We start from the raw sequence: 9,464 nt of genomic DNA on the forward strand, positions 1-9,464 counted from the left end.
TGAATCCGTGGGACCGATTAATATTTATGAACAGTTGAACTAGGCAGAGGGGAAAAGGCTTTTATATTGGACAAGGAGGGGAAAGCTTGCATACTACAGATACTATAGAATAGATGTGTTTGAATAAAGTTTCTGTTCTGATCACTGGGCAATCTTATAGAACAGGAATGTGGGATAGAGAAATCACATCTGTATCTAGAAGTTGTCAACTTTCCGCACAGGAATGTTGTTGGTGCCTATTTTTGTGGACCGTTCCATCTTAAAAATAAGTTTGATTTTGTGCAGACAGTTGTGGTAGAAAAGGAACTCCGAAGGGTAAGCAATTTTCCTACCAAAAAATCCAAGTTATTAAAACTACAATTAAGACCTGGCAAGAGTTACTGATTTTACTCCTTTCAATGAAAGGAAATTTGCAAGCAGGAGAGGAATTACAGATGGGGCAAGTTCTGAGACAGGAACTCTAATGACAGCAGGGCAAGAAGTGTCTGCTTTGGGAAATTTCTGGAAGGTTAAGTAGGAAAGCTGAGGGCCAAAATCATACTGTGAGGAGAATAAATAGAGAAAATGGGTTTGCAAAAAACTAAGCTGGGGAATCATGAAAGAAAAGACAAGGACAAAGAAGAAAACCTGAAGACCCAAGTAAACAACAGAAACTCAGCCCTTAAGAGATGCTGAACGTAGTACCCAAGGCACTCAGAAGGCGTGGAATGATAAGTCAGAAGCCAAAACTCAATTACCATTATCGTGCAAAGGAACAAGAGAATGCTTAGCAAAAATAAACGACTTTGAAGAAACAGACTCACAGACATAGAGAACAGACCTGTGGTTGCCGGGCGGGGGGGTGGGGGGGTGGGGAGGGATGGACTGGGAGTTTGGGACTAGCAGATGCAAATGATTATCTATAGGATGGATAAACAACAAGGTCCTACTGTAGAGCACAGGGAGCTATACTCAATATCCTGTGATACACCATAATGGAAATGAATATATAAAAAGAAAGTATATATATCTATATATAGATATATAGATATATCTGTCTCTGAATCCCTTTGCTGTACGGCAGGAATTAACACAACATTGTCAATCAACTGTACTTCAATAAAATGAATTAAATAAATAAATGACTTTGCATGTGACTAATACTCGTTTTCTCAGGTAGCTTGTTCTGCAGAGCAAAGGCTGGTAATCACCCGCATCTCAAGGGTTTTCAGCCCATCTAAGTGAGCCCGCCAAGCAGGAGACACAGCCATGATTATTGACCGTCGTTATCTTTCAAGGAGAAGCAAACTGACGTTAAGCGTTAGCGTTCGCTAGCAGTCTCCAATACAGATGACAAAATGCTGGGAGGAATTCTCTCGAGGACATTGATCAATGCTTGCAGATGTGTGCAGCTAAGTGTTGCCTACCTGATCACGCTGGACCGGGAAATGCTCCTTAGCAGAGCGTGGCATGAATTCTTTTTCAACGTTGAAAGCACGAATATTACTGTTACCAGCTCAGAGCAGGGAGACAGCGGGCACCACAGGCGAGACAGGTACGGCAACTCTTACGGGAAGAAATAGAAACCACGTAGCAACACACATGTACTGAGCACCGGAGTGCCAGGCGTCGGGAGCAATGGTATCACGACAGCTGATAAAGCCCTTCAGAAGTATGTCTTCCGTTAATTCACACATTTCCAAGAGGTGGGTGTTGTTAGCCGTTTTCATTCATGGGCAAAAATGAGATTCCGAGAGGTTAATTGAACGGGAGCGCTCCGGATTTCTAGCTTTAGGTCCTTCCTGTGTACTTCCTGGGTTTAAATTATGACTGCATCACTTCTCAGCCGAGTTAGTTGAAGAAGTTATTTAGCCTCGGTATCGTCAGCTGTGACTGGAAATACTAATCCCGACCGCCTAAGATGGTTGCAGGATTCAATGAGAGAGCGTGTATAGAAATGCCAGACATGGTGCCTGGCACACAGTAGGTGCTCAGCAAAGGTTGGTGTCTCTCCCTTCCCTTTACTGATGCACACACTGGTGGATGGAGCTGGATGTCCAGCCTGGATGGTGCAACACAGCAGAAACAGCACAGAGCGATGCCCCAGGGAGATGCAAGATGGCCCACCGACCAGGGACCAGGGTGCGGCATGAGTCCCCAGGCTTGGGGGGTGGGGAGCTGTGTAGGTCTGGGAGGTACAGGGACTGCAGCAGAGTCTCCAAGGAGGAAAGGGATTTGTGTGGGTGGAGAGATGGGCGAGGGTTGAGCAGGCAGAGAACAAAAACACCGAGGCAAGAAGACGGCGGATGTGTGTGAAGGACACGGAGCTGCTAACCAGGTGGCTGAACAGTGAGCTAACGCTGGGGAGGACGGGTGGCGGAGGCTCCCGTGTGGGCATCTTCCACGCTCGAGGATTCCAACTCAATCCAATAAGAGAAGGGGAACTGGTAAAAGTCTGTCAACTTGGAGTCATCTATAACAATTAATCCGGTGCCAGTGTGTAGAATGCACTGTCAGGGAAAAGGTGAGAAAAACAAGTAATTTGTAGGGCTTCTCTGGTGGCGCAGCGGTTGAGAGTCCGCCTGCCGATGCAGGGGACACGGGTTCGTGCCCCGGTCCGGGAAGATCCCACATGCCGTGGAGCGGCTGGGCCCGTGAGCCATGGCCGCTGAGCCTTTGCGTCCGGAGCCTGTGCTCCGCAACGAGAGAGGCCACGGCAGTGAGAGGCCTGCGTTCCGCAACGGGAGAGGCCATGGCAGTGAGAGGCCTGCGTACCAGAAAAAAGAAACAAAAACAAGGAATTTTCCTATTTTATGTACACACACAGCCCTTTTTATTACAAAATATATATAATCTACTTAATCCCCTTCTGAATGGCTTGGGCATTCATTTGCTTCTTGCAATCGATGACAGAGGTTTCAAACAGCTGTGTTTTTGCTTTTGTGACATATTATGGTCATATCTAAAAGTCATCTGATGTTAAATCAAGAATAAAACTTTCAATTATATCGTTGCTCCTATGGTAGAATAGAATCTACTTTAAGGCAATTCACTTTGTCATAAACTTTCCAGGAATAAAACTTGATAAAAAGCAGAGACTCGCTGCATATGACGATAATTAACTCTATACTCAACAAGTATAAAAGAATAACCGTAGGGATAGGTAATTTAGAAGGAAAAAAAATAACAGACTTAAACATGTCAAGAAATCATACTGAAGTTTGATACCCATGATCTATTGAGGTATGGGATTATGTGATTTGAGAAAAAACAAAATCCAGTAAATACCCAAATTATGAAATGAATTGTATTTTCAAAATACAGCCTGGAAGTCCAAGATCAAGGTGTCAGCAGGTTCGATTTCTCCGAGGGCCTCTCCCCTTGGCTTGCAGATGGCCGCCTTCTCACTGTATCCTCACGTGGCCTATCTTCCAGTGCATGGGCATCTCTGGTCTCTCTCTGTCCCTCTTCTTTTAAGGACAAGCCTATCGGATTAGGGCCCCACCCGTATGATGTTATTTAACATGAATCATCTCCTGAAAGGCCCCATCTCCACACACAGTCACATTCTGAGGTTCTGGGGGTTAGGACAACGGCTGCAGCATGGTTGTCCACCCAGCTGGACATACAGCAAGGAAGCAGGAAGGATCTGTTAATGATATGTACATGCTGAGCCTTGCCCACAGCCCAAGGTCAGGGTCAAGGGCACTCAGGAGCCGGAAGCCCAGCGCCCGGCTCCTGCAAGTGTAAATAAGCCTTCCTCTGAACCCTGGTGGCTTCCTTGGACGTATTTTGGGAAAGGGAATTGAGTATTCCCTCTGCCCCAGCTCCCTGTTGCCAAAAAAGTGTGTGATGGAAAAACCCACCTGGGCTGCGGACAGCATGAGGGTGAGCGAGCTCTCTCGGCCTGCGAGCTGATTTACATGGTGGTTGGTTCCTGCAGTGACGGAGCTTCTCCTCGGCGATTGGTATGATCTGGAGGTTGGCGTCATGAGGGAGAGGTTTTCGTGATGACTTCAGAAAATAGCAAATGACTGTAAACAAGATGGTATTTGGCTGTTTTTAATTTTATTCAGCTCATGATATCCTGGTCAAATGAAAACCTTGACATTTGGGGCAGGAAGCACGTGGCAGGTGGGAGTGGGTACACTCCAGGCGGGGCTGCAACACCGAGCGAAAGTCCCTCAGGGTGGCCCAGGAGGGAGGCACACGGGAGGGATCTTCAGAAACCGACCGTGGTGACTTCCTCTTCCCGACACAGTTCTCTCCTCCATAAACACCCTCCTCTGCTAGTTGATAAAGGGGCAGGAACAGAGGCTCGGGGCGTGGGGAGTGGACTCCATGGGGACAGACACCAGTGGCTGCGGCAGCCTTCTGGGTGGAGCAAAGCGCACTGTCCTTGCTCTGGGGCCCTGGGTCGTGATGTCAGAGGGACCCAAGGCCTTGACGTCTCTGAGGACAGGCTGTCCTGCTCAGGCAAAGCTCCAAGCGGTTCTCCAGATGGTCCAGGAAAAGGCAAGGAGCTTTCCCGAGTTGCTCCATACCTGGCCTGAAAAAGCAGAGTCCTCCACAGCCTGAACCACAAAGAATTTAGAGTCTTGGTCTCTAATCTACGTTCAGGTTGAAAGAGCTTTGAGCATCACGTGTATCCCACTGGAATCCTATCCTCTATTCGAAAGACAGTGACGTGAAAAATGCGTAACAGAGAAATCGCAGAATCCTGCCGTGCCCGAGAGGATGGGTTTGCGTCACCCGACCTGGGTGTAAATCCAGGCTCTGACACACACCTGTGACCTTGGATGAGTGAAGGAACCTGTCTGTGAGTGATGAAAGCAGCTACCTCCTGGTGATGTCGTGAGAAACACACACAAGGTCCTGGAACAGTGACAGGCACGTGGGACAAAGAGAGCTTGTGGTCGCAATGACTGAACAAAGGTTCTTTTGGAAATCTCACTGGGTTAGGGGAGAGGGCGTGGGAGGAGAGAAGGAGAGAGAGAGAGGCTGTGTACACCTACGGAGGAATGGTACCAAGCGAGGGACAGGCAAACATTGCTGTAGGGCTTCCCTGGTGGCGCAGCGGTTGAGAATCCACCTGCCGGTGCAGGGGACACGGGTTCCAGCCCTGGTCTGGGAAGATCCCACATGCCGCGGAGCAACTGGGCCCATGTGCCACAACTACAGAGCCTGTGCTCTAGAGTCCGTGAGCCACAACTACTGAGCCTGCGCGTCTGGAGCCTGTGCTCCGCAGCAAGAGAGGCCGCGATAGTGAGAGGCCCGCGCACCGCGATGAAGACTGGCCCCCGCTTGCCACAACTAGAGAAAGCCCTCACACAGAAACCAAGACTCAACACAGCAAAAATAAATTAATTAATTAATAAACTCCTACCCCCAACAACAACAAAAAAGAAATATTGCTGTAAACACTATGTGATATTAAACATCTCTTTCCAAGTGTGGGCCCATGACATAGTTGACAGACAACACGTTGTTTTCCTCTCGAAATAGAATATGTTCTACTTCCCTCTCTCTGAGACTCTACGGTCTTGAAAAATCCAGGAAACACCTTTCCAGGCCCTGCCTGGTCTCACCTTCCTCTTTTCTCCATCCTGACAACTGTCCCTGGCTTTGAGTAATCAGCCACCAGCCCCAGCTCTTCTGAGTCAGCGCTGCCATCAGCAGAAATCTTTCCTCTGCCCAGCAGGGGCCTCAAAACTCCTTGGAGTTTGGGCCTTCGAGAAGTCCTCTGGTGTGTGTCTTACAAAGATACTTGCAGATCTGAAAGAGATGTCCCTTCCTGACTCGGGAAAGGGAGGCTTGAAATGGAGGTAGGCAGGAAGGAGGGAGCTAGAAAGTATAAGGAAGAGAAAAGAAGGAAGGAAAAGAGGACGGGAGGGAAAAACAGAGAGAGGAAGAAAAGAAGAGAAGCTACATTTTCAAAGTTTGCTGCTAAGGAAGAAGAAAAAAAAAAAAGCAGGGAAGTGAGCCTTTTTATGAAATAGATGTAAAAATACGTGGTGGTGCGTTGAATTGGGCCATTGGGATTGATGTGTATACACTGACGTGTATAAAATTGATGACTAATAAGAACCTGCTGTATTAAAAAAAAATACGAACATTCACAAGAACCAGGATAAATTGAATATGCAGAAAAAGAGACAACTAGAATGCTCCCTGCAGCAGGACAGCACGTTGTAAACCTGGTATGATTACCACAATGTTAAAACCAAATAAAAACCGAGGCAGGAAAAAAATGACTTGACAGAAATATTTCCAAAGTGTCAGCAGCGGTGGTCTTTGGGAGGTTGGGGGGAATTTCATTCTTCTTTTTATATAACACAAAGAATGACTAGATAAATTTCAAAGAGATAACTGGCTGTATTGATTGCCTTCCACCTGGTTATATTTCTACCACTGCACTGATCACTTACCGAAAGTATGTTTCTTATCTCTTACGTCCCCCAAACTAGAAAGTCTCTAAGAGCAAACACCATGTCTTATTCATGGTTGACCCCCAGGACCTAACATAGTCCCTGGAACAGGGTAAGTTGTCCATCAATACTGCCTCTTTGAAGCTGACCCTCCTTAAGAAACCTTCTCGTGGTTCCCCTCTGAATCTAGTCCAACCCCCTAGCCTGACTCTCCAGGACACCCAAAGGCTGGTTGGAACGTGCCTTGGCCGCGTTATCTCCCCTTGGCCCCCGCCCGGCCCCAGGGCCGCTGTGCTGAGAACACCCCGCCCCCAAGCGTCCCTCCTTTTCTGGCCATGCCCAAAGCACCCTCCCATCTTCCGGTGTTCTAATTTAATCCTGTTTCTCCTGCAAGTACCAGCTCCCACCCCAGCTGCTCTTGAAGCCTGCCCACCACCATACTCAGCGAGGGCCACACTCCGATGTTTCTGGAACTTCTGTGCACGTGTCTTACTTCCCTAATTCAACTTAAAAACAGCCCCAAGCCGTGGTTCGCAGGCCCTGAGACCACCTGCAACATCTACCCGCCAGTGTCTCGTACATAGACCCTCACAGTGAGAGCCACTGATGGAGGAATGCTGGCTGGGATGAGGGAACTGTGCTGGGTGTCCCCGTTTGCGGTACTGAGAAACAGGTCCATTTCTCACACAGGCTGCTTTGAGGGAGGCCCCTGAACCTAAAAGGGAGAGGTTAGGTCCCCTCAGCCCTTTCCCGGCTGCCCTGCCCCTGCGTCCTTATTTCCTGCTACAGGACACAGATGGGGGGATGACCAGAGGCCCTGCCACACCTCGAAGAAGGACAAGGACAGGCCCTGGTAAACAAAGGACGCCACGTGCTTCAGCCAGCCTTCCGGTCCTCAGAACCACTCACCACAGCCTCGGGAAACTCCAGCATCTGCTGAATCTGCAGGCCGACTGTTAACGTCCACCAGAAAGCATTAGGAACAGAAAGATCGGGTTTGTTTTCCTTTTAATTATAAACTTCCAATGACTCCACCGTGAGTACCATCTAAGACATTCTAGACCTTACAGTGCTTTTATCCAAATCTGCCTCTCATTAATCAGATACCACCCAAAGCCAGCCTGTACCTTTTGCTCATGTAGAAAGCAGTGGAAAATCCCTCACTAAATGCATGAATAAATTCATCCACTTGAGAAGGCTGTACATTTCATCTTATGTGTGTTTTGGATTGACTAATCAGTGAGGTCGTGGGCATCCAAGAGTGACTTTACCCATCCTGTTTGGACAGGAGGGTTGGCGTCCCAGGGGCCGTGGCTTGAGCCAGCACCAAAGAATGCAGAGCCCCTGGCAAGAGAACAAACCTTCTCCGGCCTCAAGAGCACATCACTGACTCACCGCTCCTTGGTGTCTCTCCTCCCCCCGCGGAGGTGATGTCAACAGTGGCCCTTCCCGGCCTGGAAGACAGAACTTGCCACGTGGAGGAGAGTTGGCCGAGGACAGGCAAATGGGACTTTTGGGAGGGAATTGAGGGAAGCTGGGCTTGCACGGCTCAGAGGAGCAGGAAGCAGGGTGGGCGTACGGAGTGAGCGCCCCAGGGCCTCTGAGCTGTTTGGAAGGCAGTGGGTTCTCCCTTCTAGAAGCTGGGCCTGCAGTCGTCCCCATTGCACGCAGATCAGGGCCAGCTCCTCCACCTTCGCGTGTTAAAAACGGGGGCATGGCCTCTGCTTAACTAGAGGGAGGCCTGGGCTGTGACTCATTCTAATTCATCTGAGAAGCTGCAGCTCTTCTGCTCGGGCCCAGACCACCTGTCTCCCAGGAGCTGAGCCTTCCCTGTGTCTATCGGGACAGGCTCAAAGCCAAGGGACCTAAGAGAGCAAACCTGAGATTTTAAAACTGGATGGCGGTGAGCATGAACCTCTTCAGGACTGCCTCTTTCCCCCCGCTCCCACTGGCCTCTCTCACCCCCAACAGGCAACTTGTATCTTCCTGACGTGTCCAAGCCGTTTGTCACCCCCCGAGAGCACCTTGTCCACCGAGCTTCTGGACTGGGGGCTGAGTGGCAGGAAATTAAAGGGACGAAAAGGACCGGATTCCTAATCTTACTTCCCTGAGCAGAGACATGGAATCTCTGTGTGTATGTGAATGGGACACGCATACTCAGTTATTTTCCCATTAAAATTGCTAAGAGCAAAATCACTGCGGGAGGAATTGCAGTCGCTGGGGTTTCTTTCATCAGAGACACCTAATCTGGGGCCACCCCTCTGTGCCCTGACCCTCAGCCCACTCTCTTCTCCATATCCCCCAAGATCTGTTTTGTGGCTCCTGGAGGAGGAAGAAATGTTTGCAACTTAATCTACCTGGTACCCTTCCAGAATTCTGCAGCTGTCCACTTGGAATGGGAAGGAAGCCCCACTGAATGCCATGAAGCCCTCCTGTGCCACCTGGATACTCCTGTGAGGGCGGCCACCGTGAAGGTGTTGTCACCCATTTGTCAAGGGCCGACAGGGTGCAGGGCAGAACGGAGAGACTGGATGTACTGCCGACCCCATGGGCTGACAGTCAAAACGCCTTAGGTGTCCCTGGGGACATTTCCAGCTCAGTTGACACTTTAAAGGAAAATAAATACTCCCAGACAACCGTCTCCTGTTCTTCTTCTCCTCCTTTCTCTCTCTTTGATAATGGAACCAACCCTTGAAGATGTCGGTAGGGCTGCTTGGGGACAAAGGCCACAGACCCCACGTCTACACCGCAGGGCTGGGCTCGTCCTTGAAACTGTGTCAACTGGAGATCCCGTTGTAGCCAGACCTCTCTTCGCTTCCAGGCAAGGCCCGTAAGGCTTTCTGGCTTTCTCCTGGATCCTGGGTCATTCTAGATCGATCCGACCCAGGCTGAAGACAAGTTGAGTCTTTCCCTCAACAGCCTTGGGGAAACCTGCCCTTTTCCACTGGGAAACGGGAGCTACAGAGACCTGCCTACCCCTGGGATCCTACCCGGTGCCTGGCATCCCACAGGTTGGCCTGGGCACCTCCCAGCCTGGTCTAACCCTGAGTGAGCTGG

The 9,464-nt window shown here is 49.6% G+C and overlaps 1 long non-coding RNA gene across 1 annotated transcript; it reads right to left on the reverse strand.

Annotated features, from left to right (window-relative positions):
- Positions 1–928: 928 nt before the first annotated feature.
- LOC117308517 (uncharacterized) lies at positions 929–7,481 on the reverse strand. Its single transcript, XR_004522592.2, has 3 exons — positions 7,317–7,481; positions 3,846–4,013; positions 929–2,489 (listed from the first exon to the last, which is right to left on the reverse strand). It is a non-coding gene; the product is annotated as an uncharacterized lncRNA (long non-coding RNA).
- Positions 7,482–9,464: the final 1,983 nt, after the last annotated feature.

The sequence above is a fragment of the Tursiops truncatus genome, chromosome 16 (assembly GCF_011762595.2).
Source record: "Tursiops truncatus isolate mTurTru1 chromosome 16, mTurTru1.mat.Y, whole genome shotgun sequence".
Lineage (NCBI taxonomy): Eukaryota > Metazoa > Chordata > Mammalia > Artiodactyla > Delphinidae > Tursiops > Tursiops truncatus.